Below are 16,421 nucleotides of genomic sequence, written 5' to 3' on the forward strand. Positions count from 1 at the left end.
CAAAACAACGAAAACACACATTCATGTGGTGAATCCGACTGACTGAAAAGTATCTTACAAATGTGTATCATGCCTACAGAGCACAAAGCATTGCGTTCGTTGACAGGCTGCAATCAACCCAAGTTCGAATTTGCAAAAGACACGCAAAGTCTACTCCTATAAAAGGAGCGACATTACAGGAGTGCATACGATTTCGTGGTGAGCATCTTCTTTCGCTTCTTGCAGTGCATAGAGGCTTACGATGACAAGATAAATGTCCCGCCAACAGCGAATCCTGCCTCTGCTGTCACTGCATTTTAAAATACGATGGCGCCCAAAAGTGTTCCTCCGGTGTCAGCTCACCATTGCATTACAGATCTGACCTGGTGGGAATGTCTGTAGGATTCTTGTGTCGAGAAATATCAGGAAAGACGCAGAATCACTCCGTGAACAAACTCTGCGAACACATCTCTTCGAAAGGTGCTCTCTACAGGCATTGTCGAAATGCTGCCACCTACCACTCTTTCCTTCTCGTAACTGCCCGCTAGACCATTTGCCCGTGAAAGAATGCTGTTTCGAAACTATGCCAACCAACCGTGTGCTTGTAATTTCCATCAGCCAATTGGAACTAGCGACTCCTGATGAAGTAATACAATGTGGTTATGATGTGAGAAGATAGGGGGCTGTGGGTGCCTGACTGAGCTATGGAGTCTGCTCGCTGCTGTTTCATCTGCCTTGCGTGCGGGCGCGCAATGTGCACTCCTAGCTCCGCCCGCAGCCTTGTCGAGACTCTTGAGACGCGTCTCTGGAAGTGCGCAATGAACAAAATAAAGAAAAAATGGTGTTCCTGTACAGTTACATGTTGCACCAGTGAGGGAACAAGAAGCAGCCTTCTCTGCTTAAGTATAACGGACTAACGTGTGCATAACAGTGCGCACTCACAAGACCCACACTCTTAAAAATGAACTTCACCACATAGTACGCTCTAAGCCAACCATCATCCCGAGTGACATCGTTCTCTCACATGATTTGTGGAAAACGGGAGGCGTACGCCTTTTTGTGGCAATTAACATTCCTGCATAAGTGTCACAAAAAGGCATACGCCTCCCCTTTTCAACAAATCAGGGAAGGGAACGATCTCACCCGGGACGATGGTTGGCTAGGAGCGTGCTATGTGGTGAAGTTCATCCTTAAGAGTGCACAAGGTTTGTGATGATGCACACAGACATGTCACATATCCCCCGTGTTTCGAAGCCTGCCACTATCATACACATGTTAATCTCGTCTTCAAACTCAGGTTGTTTGAAGTTGACACAGTTGAAAGGACGTATGGGGAACGGATGGCGAGGTACATAGTGTATCATTGTCTGTTGTCTGCTCAGTAGAGTGCTTTGCGCAGCACTATGACTTTCGTTGCTCTTATTTGGTTAGGACAGGCTATTGTCATCATTGGAACTCCAACCGATGCCACAAAACATCCTTACCTAAGTTCTACCACGCATTGCTGTGACTATGGTAACACTACCTGGAACACGACTGGAGAGTCAGAGCCTGTGAAGTACGGCGGGAAGGTGGGACCAATAACCTTGAACACACGTGTTCCCATGGCATCATAGATCGTGAGAGAGGTACCACACAGGGTCCAATCTTCGGTAATATAGGCAATTTGTCTTCCAAGAGGAGCTTCAATCCTCATCTCCTGGAAGAATAAATGCAAAATATATTCCAACGTGGTCAACAACGTAACTGAGTCTGGCGCTACCGTGAAATTGAAACAAGTGCCACTAACACTGCGGTCCTCAAGCAGGTTACCACACCAGAAAACGTGATAGGTGCACAGACAAAACTTAGTACTAGAAAACAACATCACATCAGGAGGCTGCACCCTGAATTTACACTTAACCATAGCCGATGCCTATGAAACGGACGAAAAGACAGTCTGGAGACAACGTCCAAAGATATCATCCGCAGGACAATGTATATTGCAAATTCACAAAATTCATTACCCTCCAGAGAGGTAAAACAGGAACGACAAACGGCTCCAACGCTTTCTAGTAATTGTATTTATGTCGTGCGTGTGCAACCGAGAGATTGAAGAGAGAGGGCTTGTTGTGCTCACTGCAGATGACAAGGATGGCGATCCGCCTATCTTGTTGAAATAGTAAAGTGTAGTAGTAGTATACCACTGAAAGAGGGTCTAGTGCAGTCCCCGTGCAGAGGTTCGATCTCTGTCTCAAGCTTTCCCTGCCAATTTTTAGAAGTCTAGACTGCAGGTAATGGCGAAGGAATCTTAGAAAAGAGGCAATAGAGAGGCCCACGAGAGTCCAGAAACTGGTGTTTTGTGTGTGCTGTTCTTCCTCTTTAGTTCTTCTTTAGACACCCGTTGCTGCTGTCTTTTGGGAATTTTTGCTAGTTGGTAAACATTTGATGCTCGTGTAGAGGAGGTGGTAGGAGGTAGGTGGTAGAGGAGGAGGAGGTAGAGACGTGGCCTCACACTAGGACTGTGCCGTGCCTGCGCCGTAGCGCGTGGCTGCACAGGCACGTCGTCATCGTTGTCCACGGGCCGCCACATCACTCCCCCCTCAGACGCGGAGCGGTGCATGCGGTTGAGGTTCGCGTCGATACCACGAAGAGGAGAATGATGATGGCCCGTAGATGGTGGACGGCTGGACATACGGCTTGTGCTTGTAACTGTTGATGCAGCAGCAGCGGGATGGCGGGAACAGGAGTGCTGCGATCCGGGCGGGTTCCAGTGATGAGATGTGAATGCCAATTGGTTGAGTGGTTGGGTGCTTGAGTGCGTTGTGTGGCGTCGAGTTGCTGCGTGTCTTGTTGCTGAGGGAGTGCACTGAGTGATCGTTGTTGAGAGCTGTTCGTTGCTGGGTGAGTGCGTTCCTGTGTGGGCGACAGTACCGCGACTGGTACGAAGCGTGAATGCTGTTTGTCACCAGAGAAGTGCTGGGGAGGGCCATCATGAAGCAGGCGGAGGCCGGAAAGTCAGCTTACTGTGGTCTACCTGCGGGTCCCCGGTAGAACAGTGGTCCCAGTGAGCATTGCCTACTAGAGGGTGGTTCGCTGCTGGTTTGCCGCCGAAAAATTTAGGATGGTGAATGGCCGAATTACGCCGAACATGGTGTTCGTTGTTCGGGTCACCAAATGTAGAGGTGGTGTTCGTCTACATGAGTCCTGACCGGCGATGATAAAATGTCTCAGCGGGCAGATAGACGTGGCCTCACACTAGGACAGTGGTAGAATTGCTGTGCCTGCGCCGTATCCGCGTGGCTGCAGAGGCACGTCGTCATCGTCGTCCACGGGCCGCCACACTCGTGTTGTGCGTCCTTTTTTTTACACTGCTGGTGGTGTTAGTGGGCGTGGGGTGGGCTGTGGGCGTGGGGTGGGCTGTGGGGGGGTTAATCCTTGGTGTGTGACGAATAACATGTAGTACACCTCTAGCGATTCCAAACTTCGGTTATGCAGCTTTCCGTGCGACGAAACAGTGTATCCCAAGTGCATGGTTTGTCCTCCATCTGTGCAACAAGGCCTATGCGGAAAACCTAGGTCAACGCAAACCACATGTTTGTGTAGATAGTACGAGTTCCAGAATCGCCCCAATGAAATGTAATACTGGAACCACGTAGCCCCCCTAGCTACATACTACAGATACACCGACAAGCCCTCTGTGAGCTTAAATATGCATCCTAAAAATCGCTCTAGGTCTGCACGTCATTCATCTCCACTCGTTGACTCAATCCACCCCATTCCCTTTATTAATTCTCTCCTTATTCGTTTAGTCGGTAACCATGCCGTTTGACTTCTTGTCCCATGTTGCTATCACTATGTTGTTCACGTTTTGTGGTTTCATCTATTGCTGTCCTGCTGCAGTAAAAACACCTATTACGGGCTGCTTACCTGCCCGAGGCAGCAGCAGAAACATCCCTTAACGCCGCCTTGAAGTCTCAGAAGGCGTTCGAAGCTCATCACAACAACGCCACTCATATTCACCATATAAGCAAAGAAGGATCCACTTGCGAGCGAGAAAAAACGTTGAAGGGCGAAACACCGTTGATATTCTGCATAAAAAACCAGAAACATGGAAGATGTGAGATACGATGATATTGAAGAAAGCAGTGAAATAAACACACAAAGACAGAGCAACTGCCATGTTGAGATTATCTGCTATCTACATTGTTGTGTCTGTATCTGTATCTATGTTGTTCTATCTGTGTTGTGTTATGTTCTGTCGTCAACGTCATTTGACAAGTTTGTTCACCACGTATCCCGACTGACAAGTACCCCATCTCGTGATGCCAGCATAGCTAAGATTTCATAACGAATCATAATGCTTAGACAAAAGAGTAATTATAATCAGTATAGAAAATTAAACGTAACTGAGTGAAGCACGCACTGAATATTATATGTATTCGAACCGTGTTACAGCTTAACAGGATTTTAAATAGAAAATATGTGCATGAAATACATGATACACGTACAGAAACGAGTAAATTAGGCATATATAGACTTATTTGCGCTTGGACAGCATGATACGTATGATAAAGGTTTCTCTTTTCCGACAATTATATGTATATGCCGACGTATTACCACGTAAGAGGAAGATAAGTCGCATTCATTTGGGGTAAGTCAAACGGTGTGCCAGAGTTATTTTAGGAAATACGGTGACAAAGGAAACCATCCCGTTATTTCCTAATGCTATAGAGGCCCGGTTTCACGTCAGGTCAGGCAAGAAGGTCCATACGACCTTCTCGATCTTCACTCTTGTGTACCGTTTAGAAGCTCAACGAAAACAGCGAACAATAGCTGTAAAATGAATGATTTCTACAGAATTATTTTTTGTGCAAAAATAAAGTCTATACAATCGGGTCCTGACTTCCGGCTGTGTCGCTTTTACATTTTTCGCACGCGTGCGTCACCTGAGTTTTGAAATATACTCTTGTGGATGTTTTCAGTGCTTTAGTTCACCAACATGGCAGCGGCTCGAGCGCGAATTTTGGTGTACACATGTGCAACGCTCCGTGATATAAAGAATGGAGAATATGCTCTCGTGCAATTTTGTTTCAACTTCGACGCGTGATTGCTGTGGCTATATATGTCCTCTACTACCACACTTGGCATCAGTTTACCCATATTTTAATTTCTTTCATTTCATTTATTCATCGTCACTTTCTATATGTGTCGGTTGAAACAGGTAAAGGCTTGGGCGTGCTTTTTAAAAAAAGAGGATTATGTGCGTCCGTTTCTCGAAAGGCCACTTTCGTTTTCATTTTGATTTTGCCAGGACATCGCCATATTTAGAACTTTCACCTGATGTTTAAAAAAAATCTGCATCTCTACAAAAGATGTACACTGCAATGAGCGCCCATTTGGCTACGGTCCCCCTGTCCTCCTTCCCTATCGCATCGGAAAAGGTACACTCTTAAAAATGAACTTCACCGCATAGCACGCTCCTAGCCAACCATCATCTCGAATGATATCGTTATCTGCCCTGATTTGTTGAAAACGGGGGGGCGTACACCTTTTTGTGACATTTATGAACAGCATAAGTGTCACAAAAAAGCGTACGCCCCCATTTTTAACAAATCAGGGCAGATAACGATATCATTCGAGATGATGGTTGGTTAGGAGCGTGCTATGCGGTGAAGTTCATTTTTAAGAGCGTATCACTACGGGGCGCCACCACACCTTATCCAGTTGTTGTCGTTCTCTCTCTAAACAGGTTCTCCACAAAATCCATAGTCCTAAAATAGCTCTTCGAACTTGCGTTATCCCGCAAGCGTATTATAACGCGGCTGGTCGCAGGACAGAGAGGGGACAAATCTGGCTCTTAGAAGATCCACTCTAGGCACTGTTCATGCAACATGCATTTCATTTCATTTCATTTCATTTTATTGCACCTGAAGGCGCCCTAGGGGGCATTATGTCAGGGGGAGGGCATCGAATAACAACGAAAACAAGTAGAAACGACACACACATACACACACATAAATGGGATGAGCACTTCTGCGTAAGAAGCGTACACAGTCAAAATATAAAAACATACATATACAGTCAAACTGAAATGTGTACAATCAAACTGAAAAAAACTCTGTAATTGCAGCTTCAAAGTGAGGTCTAGAACTGATTGATACAATGTGAGAAGGTAGCTGATTCCAGTCTTTGATGGTTTTCGGTAAGTAAGAAGAAAGAAAGGTGGTAGTTTTGCAACGATAACATCCGACCTTAAGTAGATGATCTGTTCGGCGGGAGATGTAGTCAGGTGCAGGTAGAAGGGATGACTTAAGTAGGTGATTAGAATAGTATATTTTATGAAACAACAACAGCCGGGAAATCTGATGCCTTTTAGACAAAAGTGGAAGTCCTACAGAAGATTTGAGGGATGAGACACTCGTGAAGCGAGAATAATTAGTGCAAATGAAACGGGCAGCCCTATTTTGGATACCTTCGATGGAGGTAACAAGAGAGGATAGGTGCGGGTCCCAGATTGCAGACGCGTATTCCAGCCGTGGACGTACAAGCGTAGTGTAGGCCAGTCGCTTTAAGGCGGTGCATCACCACCGACGCTCTATGGGAATCCCCATACATTTTTCAACTCCCGTAGCGCCGCGAAAATTCGGTTGATCTCCGTGCAACTGCTTTTAAATGGAAGAGGATGCTTAGATCTAGTGCCTGATCGAAGCAGATTTTGCGTTTTAGACTCAGAAATTTTTATATCGTCGTCGAAAGGTTTGGGAAAAGCTATATTTAGAGATTCCGCTCGCTTACAAAATAGAGCCGCCCAAAATCGAAAATCTGGCTCGATCACGCACTAGAAAAACATATCAAGAACCAATACCAACAAAAAGATTTCATCTATGTTAAGCCGTTGACTCGGCACACGAGTTTTTGTCAGGTATGGTCATCCGTGGAGTACGCCGCTTCAGAATGGGCAGCGCAGTGCTGCCATCTCTCATGGAGGGTATCGTCACAAGGCACAACAATTTGAGCGCTGGAAATGCTATACCGCTGCACGTGCAGGTGGACGACGAAGCCGACGTTGACTGTGACGCAGGAGCACGAGCACACGCAGCTTAGCCCTGCCGCAAATACGTGAACGGACTATACTATACATGAGCTGTTCATTCATCGATGTTTATTTTCTCGGGGGGAGGGGCGGGGGAGGGCATGAACGTGGCATGTCATTCCCCCATATAACGCCGGGACGATCGCGTTCAGCCTCACTTCATTGGAAATTGTGTATTAAAAACAGGAATGCAAGAAAAAATTCAGAGCACCAGTCAGCTATCGTATAAAGGAAACACTTGAAGCAAAACCATTGCGGACAGGCACGAAAGCTTCTGGCTGTTTGAGATATGGAAATAGCGAGTTTTAGTATACCGCTACCGGGAGCCCCGTAGGTTACCGCGTCTACCGCACTCTATCAGCAGCTAAGATTCTGTATCACGCACGCTGTCATTGGTTCCGGTGGGCACGGTAACTTACCGGCGACGTTACCAACGGTATACTAAAACTCGCTAATAATTCATGAGTGCAGAACAGGGTTGCGCACTGAGATCACACTGGAGATCATTGAGATCACACTGAGTCACTAAGTCACTTAGTCACTGAGTCACTAAGTCACTGAGATCACACTAAGTCGTGTTGCAGGCAATGCTCGCAGCTTGTTGATGAATGTTGACAATAACGCCGCCGAGCACTTCAATTCCGTTATCGCGAAGTTTGTTGGGGGAAAGCACAAGGAGATGTGTCAAACAAAGCCAGGGAAGTACACTTTGAGCCTTCAAAAACGTTGTAGTGCACGTGAGCACGTGAAGAGGCAAGGGCCAAGCGCCGTCTCAACACCAAAGCGAAGAAGGCCAGCCTTCCAGCCCTGCGTAAGAAGCCCGAGCGCCGAATTGCTGACTATGGGGAACAAGCGCAAAGACCAGACATGGAGCCAACGTCCTTCGCGACGGCATGCATCGACTACAAAAAATTGCTTGAGCTCTCAGAGGAGGAGCATGCCGCATTACAGGAAGACACCATAGAGCAGTCGCTGAGCCTCCGGTGGAAACAAGAAAGGAGAAAGCGGCTTACGGCGTCTTTTTTTTTGGTAGAGTATGCAGGATGCGCCCCTCTACAAGTGCTTTAGTTACATGTCAGTATTTTGGGCTTTAGTTACATGTCAATATTGTGGGCTTTAGTTACGTCTGTCTGTCACTAATGCACCTGTTCAGTAGCTTCAAGGCGCTCGGAAACCATCACCCATTGTTGTGCACTTGCGGACATGAAAGTCGTTTCTGAACGCAGAAAAGGATTGCGCAGTGAACTAACACTGCAGTGCAAAATGTACAGACTAAAGGGTGTGGCTGACACTGAGCGTCCACCAAGCATCGGACAAGATCATATGGACGTGAACACCGCTGTAGTTTTGGGAGTCCTCTCTAGTGGAGCGCGATATTGAGCCCATGCTCAGTTCTGTGCTGCGCTGAACATGCCGTGTATAGTGACCGGAACATTCGTGAAATATCAGGACCAACTGGCGGACCGTAGCAAGGGTATAGGACAGAGTCACGTACCGGAACTGAGGAAGTAAGTGCGGTCTGTGGAAGTGCACGCATGTCTACCGATACCAGATCCACGGCCAACTCCACGTATAACCAACCGTCAGTACTGCCTCTTCGTTGTAGGTACTGGACGACGCCTTGCGGAACGAGAAAAGGGTGGTGTACCTTGCGCGAATTTATAGCGACTGCCTCCTGCTAGAGCTTGTTGACCCTCGCTATCCTCGAAGCATGCGAATTAGAGTTCCCGATTACAGAAGGAAGTACGCCAGGCCAGAACAATTGTAATCAGTGTGCCGTGTGCTTTTTGCTAATCGAGACAAGGTCGTGATGTCGGCAGCCACGACGAGGACGAAAAAGAAAGCTAGAGAGGATTTCTGGAAGTTCCTGCGCGGATAGGCAAGATGACACTCACAATGACAATTTGTTACGAAATGCTCTCACTCCGAGATCCAGACTGACAGAACCACGAGCTGAAGGTCACTTCCAGACGAATGGGACATCAGAGACCCAGTTCGCGGCATGCTGATCTGTGCTTGGGTGAAGTCTGGGGCCGTGGTTAGTGACGACCAGGATGAGCACAACGGACCCGAATTATACAGACGACCAAACTGGAAACCTCCATTCGCACTTTACGTTCCAAGCAGCTGTATGGTCCAGGCAGACACATTTTTCTCCTCTACCCTGCTTTTCTTCCCTTTTCTTCTTCTCTTTTGCCTTTTTCCTCCTTCTCCACTGATGTCCAAGGATATGGGAAACGTCATGCAGCCTCTTTGCAGTTTTATTTCATTTCCGCTGACTGTGCAAGTAAATGAAGTGTTTTGTACCACCACAACGTGGTCTGAGATTTGTAAGCCCAGAGTGACAGAAAATAACAAAAACAGGTTGCGGCTTCGTTTCGCAATTTCCGCGTAATGTCGGTAAGCTATAACATGCCGACACCAACGTGTTTCAACCGCGTCGTGTCCAACCTAGGTTTTTTGTGTTACGAGGAATTTCATTTATTATATGCGAAAGCATTGCCGAAATCACACGAAACGACTGGTGACTAACCCTTCGCCCGACAAGAACACAGCACGGAACAGCAACAGATCGACGAAGAAGTTCAGGAGACAGCTGGACAGCCTGGGCGCATTCAAAAGCCGCGCCACTAATTGTTCCGTCTGGCTGAGCGCGATATGCGTGTTTACAGTATTGGACTTGGCATGGGTGAGCACGAGCGGTCATATGTTTGCACAAGATTTCGCTTGACCCGTCGCGCGCAAAGAGAAAACAAAAATAACAGAATAAGAAGACGTTACATCAGCGGTACCGCATTTCCAAGCAAGCGCCAAAATGTTGTGAAGCGGTGTCTGCGCGAACCATTTCGCTCGCTGCGCCATCCCTCGATTGTAGACGACGAAGTGCCGGCTCTGATGCACCGCCTTAATTTGGGCGGAGCCAGAGAAAGGGAACGACGGAAAAGGCCTAAAGAGCGACTGGCGTCCAACATTATCTTGTTGATATGGGCCTTCCAAGAAAGGTCGGAAGAGATAATAACGCCAAGGTATTTTATGGATGAGACTGATTCCAAAGGAAGTCCTGATAATGTGTAAGTATTAACTGTAGGAGATTTACGTCGAGAGAAGTGCACATGCTTACATTTGTCTATATTTAGGGTCATGCACCAGGTCGAGCACCAAGAGGCAATCTTGTCAAGATCAGATTGTAATGCACAAGTGTCATCACTGTCAGATAGTGTGCGGTAAACAACGCAGTCATCTGCAAACAACCGAATCTGAGAAGTTAAGGATACCGGGAGGTCGTTGATAAAAATTAGAAAAAGCAAAGGGCCTAAAACGAAACCTTGAGGGATTCCGCTGAGTACGGGGGCGGGAAGAGAAAGGCAGTCGTTGACTACAACTCGTTGGTACCTGGAGGATAGGAAACCGTGCAGCCAGGAAAATACCAGGGGATCTAAGTTCAGTTGAGACAATTTCACAAATAACCTTTGATGGGGAACACGGTCGAAAGCTTTACTGAAGTCTAGAAATAAAGCATCAGTTTCGACATTCATGTCTAAGTTTATGTGTATGTCGTTAGTGAAAGAGAGGAGTTGCGTTTCGCAAGAGAAGTACTTTCGAAAGCCGAGTTTGTCATTCAAGAAGAAATTAACTCTATCAAGAAATGAAGATATATGAGAGTGAATAATGTGCTCTAGAACCTTGGAGCAGGTGGACGTCAGAGAAATTGGTCGATAATTGCTGGGGATTTGACGATCGCCATGCTTGAAGACTGGCTGAGAAGAATCAATAATACCATTGAGATCATCTAGCTTTGGCATGAGGCTGCGTATATTAGTGTAAAGACATGAGATAGGGCGGGAAGACGGAGAAGGCCGTAACAAGGGTGGCTCCTGTGGTGGCTATGTTGACGTCACATTAGCGATATGAGTCTGGCTTACTTCGCGGACAAGGTTCTCGTCAGGGACGAAGGTATATCGCTTATCTCCAACAAAGTGCGTGTCGTATCGCAGCTTAAATGTTGTTCCCTGTTGTTTACCAAACTCAATCACCTTTGAGCGAGCGATACGAGTACCACGTGAGTAATATATATATACGCGTTTTGGAGTAGCCAGTTCTGACTGGGTCGGGACTAACCTCTCCATATTTTTCTTTCTTTTCCAATCCAATCCAATATATATATAATACGACTTTTATTGTCGGGGCACTTCGTACAGGCTGATGACCACAGCGATGGTGCTGATCGCTACAGCGCCCCCACCTCCAAAGAAGTGCCAGAAACTTGATGTAGTGGCTTGGCCCAGGAGATCTTTGTCCGGCGGCGGCGACCGGGGCAGGGAGTGTCGGTGGCCGCGGGCGCGCTGGCTCACGGGAAGGAGATGTCGCAGTCAAGGTCAGCTAGCTTCACGCGTTCCAGGGAGACTAAGGCGCTTGTGACCGATGACGTCGAGGGCAATGATCTTGCTGGTGCGGGAGGGGACCTTGTAAAGGTCGTCGTAGTGAGGGGCCAGGATCAGTCGCACGGCTTCGCAACGCAGAAAAGCATGCGTACAAGAAGCGAGATCTGAGGGATGAGGACGGTGGTAGAGGAGGACTGGCTCTGAGGGGTCGCAGCGAGCTGGCTGTAGTAATTGCGCAACCCCAGGACGTAGTCGGCAGGCTGAGTGGTGGGACTGGGTGGAGCGGTAGATGAAAAGTTCACAGGTAACCGAAGGATCGTATCGTTCACCAATTCTGAAGCCGAGTAGGACAGGTCAGACTTGAAAGCCGACCGGATGCCGAGTAGCACCAGGGACAAGTGGTCAATCAAGCTGGTCATGGCGAGGCGAGCGATGAGTGCAGATTTTAGTTGGCGATGAAAACGCTCGACGAAGCCGTTCGCAGCGGGGTGGTACGGTGTGATGCGAGGGTGGTGGACACCGAGCAGGTGCATGAGCTTCGAAAAAAAGCGTAGAAATCTTATGGAGAGAAGCTAGAAGGAAAAGCGACGAGAAGGGTCGTAGGAGAGCAAATGACTTGAACGCGGCTCTTCCCGCTCTGAATGCAGATGCCCTCAGGTAGGCCTCGTATTTTTATCTTCTGTAAACAGGGGCAATTCCGAAAACTGTTGGCAACGCATGCTCTGCTGTTTTCGTTCGCTACGGGTTTTGTCACTTATCATTCCTATCCAGGCTCGTAGCTAAGGCCTGTGGGTGGGATGGTGTGGGCATCAGAATTAACATATATGGACGAACGCGGTGACTGCGTCATGCACATTGCATCAGTATCCTGTCTGTGTTTCTTCGTATCGTGTCCGTCCAATATCTCACGGCTTCAGTAATGGATTGCAGCTGTGTGCTAATCCTCTAAAAACGTGGTGACGCCCTCCGTCTCGTTTATTCGCCCAATTTCCGGGTTTCAGTGAAAAATTACCTGTGCTTGTTACTATGTCAAAATCCTTTTTGTTTTCTTATGTTCAGTGTAGGCTTGCTGGCTTCTTTTTTTTTGTATATGGTAGATATAATTTGTCAACTCCCCACACAACTGTTATGCACAATGTACATGGCCGTTTGTTGTGTGTACCGTTTATGTGCTTCATATTTGAGCACACGCTTCGCTTTGTATCAGTTAGCATGAGTATTAACTGCGTTATGCTATCCGATAAGATAAGCGGCGGAGCAGAGTGCTGCTGCTGCAACAACGCCGACTGATTCAAAATGGCGCTCCCCTCGCCCCTACACTCTTAAAAATGAACTCCGCCACATAGCACGCTCCTAGCCAACCATCATTCCGAATGACAGCGTTCTCGCCCTAGATTTGTTGAAAACGGGAGGAGGAGCCTATTTTCTGCCGTGCATAATGGTACAAAATAGGCTCCTCCTCCCGTTTTCCCCAAATCAGAGGCGAGAACGTTGTCATTCGGGATGATGGTTGGCTAGGAGCGTGCTATGTGGTGAAGTTCATTTCTAAGAGTGTACCATATACTCCTAAGGATTTCTATGGTGAAAAGCGTGCTCTGGAATTTGCGGCCCTGGTCGGTAGTGATACGTTCGGCGTAGCCAGCGTAATCCTGGTGGTAAAGAGAGGGTGAGCGACGGTGTCGGCATTTCGGGCAAGGGTACCACTCCTGGCCACCTAGCGTAGCGGTCTACCATTGTGAGAAGGTAACGCTGTGCTTGATACGAATAAAAGCGGACCTGAAGGGCGGACCTAAATGGCTGTTCACAGACAATCCGCGAGTGTCGTCCTGAGGACGCTCTTGGGACACACATCGAAGGACGAGGACACGATGACCCTGTGAGGAGATCCTGAGGACCCTGTATGTTCTTGGGGATACTACACTGTTCAGCTTTCACGCACCCCCACGCGACTGAGACGTGATCGCCCTTCTTTTTCATGACACCACTGGTCAACTATGTCAAATCAGCTGTTCCATGTTGTGCTCGAATTACATGTATTTGAACCATAATATTACGTCTTCTCACCCTCCACTCAATTAACTGCAAGTGTTATATATCTTCGTTTTGTCTTCCTGTGTTACCACAAAAAGTACGTGCATGTACTTTTTGTATGTCTCAGTGGTGCACTAACGCTGATATCACTACAGTTGTTCTTGGACACCTAAGGAAAATAAATTTATCATTATTGTTATTAGTAATATAAAGCTTGACATAAGATGAAGAAAAAAAACCGCAACGATGCAAAGTCGTGCCAAACGGTACGAAAATACATAATCGGATCACGTGGCGCAACCGATTCCTTCAGGAATCACGCCGTGATTTGTGTTTAGTGCCATTTTCATAGCTGCTTGCTTACATACTTGATATGATACCGACCTTGCCGGGATATATAACAACTAAAAATATTAACGCGCGCACGGTAGAAACTTGATAGTGGGTTTTCCTATGTCGTACTCTGCCGCCTTTGCATACGTAAGGGACTGCGTGGTGGTCCTGCGCACTGCGCAAAGCTCTGTTTATATTTTGCGTGTGCATAGAGCCATCAACGATACCCTTTAAGTGCGCAGAGGCCACAGCGTACTATATGCTAAAACCCACTAATGCGTCTCTGGGAGACGATGGCACTTAACACAGACGTATCGGCAATCCTTGATACAGTAATGCTTGTTACACACCTTTGTTCACAATGAATAGGATATCGCCGTTGGTTCCTTGGACAGTGAATTGCCAGACATTGTATACTGCATGAAGGAACGAGGTAATTAAAGCTCTTCTTCACCACGTATGTCTTTAACAGAAATGAATCACATCGCGGCTTCCCTTCGGGAACCCGCTGCGACCGACACAGATAAGTTTTGTCCCTGTAGATGAGCATATGCCGAAAATGATTATGTTTGCGCGAAGTGCGTTCCTGAGACACCCGTTACATATCAGTACGGTTTCGGATACAGGAACTCTAGCGAAGGATGTATTCGTCGGAGATTACGCGTGTGCTCAAAAATGACCCATGACTAAGCATGGTTTGTTCATTTTTATCCATATTCCAGACTCGGCGAAAAGTTAGGGTAGATTCATCTTGATGAATGTTAAGTGGCGCACAACGGGGTTGCGCAACTCAGTTGCGTCGTCTTAGCGTGATAATAATTCAACTATTCCTACTGTATATACTGTACGTTAATATGTATTATACTGCATATTTGTTTTTGCCATTTGTTTACGATTGACCTACCTAGCGTATACATTTACACCTTTAGAAATGAACTTCACCGCATAGCACGCTCCTAGCCATCCGTAATCTCGAATGATATCGTTATCTACCCCGATTTGTTGCAAACGGGAGGCGTACGCCTTTTTTGTGAAGCTTATGCTCTTAATAATTGTCAGAAAAAAAGGCGTACGCCTACACTCTAAAAACAGAACTTCACCGCATAGCATGTAGTGTGCCAATTATTGGCGCGAAGATAGGGTTATCGCTTTTCATTCGAGCAGAGAGGGAGGCGTACGCCTTTTTGTGGCAATTAGCATATACCCAAATTGCCACAAAAAGGCATACGTCCCCTTCACTCCTCGAATCGGAAGCGATAGCCCTATCATTCGTGGCAATGGTTGGCGCACATCGTGCTATGCGGTGAAGTTCTGTTTTTAGAGTGTACCGTTTTCAACAAATCAGGACAGACAACGATATCATTCGAGATGATGGTTGGCTAGGAGCGTGCTATGCGGTGAAGTTCATTTTTAGCAGTGTGCCATATAAAGCAGCTATCAAAACAAGATAACAAAATAATGTCCAAGAACTAGCATTGGCTATGGAACCTCTTTTTGTACAAACTGACCCAAACTTTGTATTCCTGAACGAGTAAATAGAAAATAACGGCTTGCGCTACCTGGTTGCAAGAGCTAAAAGGAAATTACCCCACGCGCAATTTCCTTGGCAGGCTTCAGACACAACCTGTCGATCACTTGGCTTCTCCTCCGAAGACTTCAAAACGCAATGGCTGGCTGTCTGGTCATCACGTCTGAAACTCAAATTCCCCAATCCAGAAAAGAACACGCTAGCAACATGGAAGCTGCACAAGAGGTTCACATCAAGAAACATTTGAATATAGTCCAATTGCCGGGAGTAGACATCTTTACTAGTTTGAACCGCACTGGCTTTCAACAAACATAACAAAATTCAGTTAACGTTTCGGGTCCCATTCGAGTCCCATCATCAGAATGACGCTGTCCTGGTCGTCACCGGGTATTTACGTAGAAGAGGAGCGTAGCATTTTAGCAAGAAACAAGAGCGTAGCAAGAAGCATAGCAAGAAACATTTTACGGGAACATCTGTTCTTGAATATGTCGTTCCAAACCGTGCAAACTGTAAATCGGATTTTGTTCACTTATTATTCTCGTGCAAGCGGATGAAGATGACGACCATAGCATTTTCTCGCGTCTTCTGAAGAGTTTATAGAACACCATAATGCGGCGAGTTGCTCACCATGTGAAATGAGTTCGCTTCGTTACTCGCGCACTTCAGTTATGCGGAACAGTTGGTGCAACGAAGTGAATCGACCCTAACACGATTACGGCAGGCACTTCTATGAGCTCACCGACCAGCACTGTATTAAATTATCTTCTTGTTCCTCGGAATCTGTGTACTTATAGTAATGTGTACTTACTGTACCGTTTGTAGCTCACCCTCTCAAAGTCGGGAGGTAGAGGAGCTACTTGCACCACATCAGTATCTGAAAAACAAACAAAAAAAAGACATCAAAGTTAAATTGGGAAAGAATGAACCTACAGTCATGTTTAGCATATCAGAAAGAAGAATGTCTGCTCCTGTAGATGTAGGGTAAGGTGGGGCAAGAAGAGACACGGACACTCTGAAAGAGATGCGACCTTCGGTACTACTTTTCTTTCAGCAGAAGGTAGAAAACAAGAGACCATTCGCGAAACGAAGCCCT

General features: G+C 46.8%; 1 long non-coding RNA gene across 1 annotated transcript; it reads right to left on the bottom strand.

Moving 5' to 3' along the window:
- Positions 1 to 1,590: 1,590 nt before the first annotated feature.
- On the bottom strand, positions 1,591 to 16,203 carry LOC135365833 (uncharacterized). Its single transcript, XR_010413948.1, has 4 exons — positions 16,137 to 16,203; positions 14,151 to 14,216; positions 3,889 to 4,049; positions 1,591 to 1,678 (listed from the first exon to the last, which is right to left on the bottom strand). It is a non-coding gene; the product is annotated as an uncharacterized LOC135365833 (long non-coding RNA).
- Between the last annotated feature and the right edge of the window lie 218 nt (positions 16,204 to 16,421).

Source organism: Ornithodoros turicata, chromosome 8 (genome assembly GCF_037126465.1).
Source record: "Ornithodoros turicata isolate Travis chromosome 8, ASM3712646v1, whole genome shotgun sequence".
NCBI lineage: Eukaryota > Metazoa > Arthropoda > Arachnida > Ixodida > Argasidae > Ornithodoros > Ornithodoros turicata.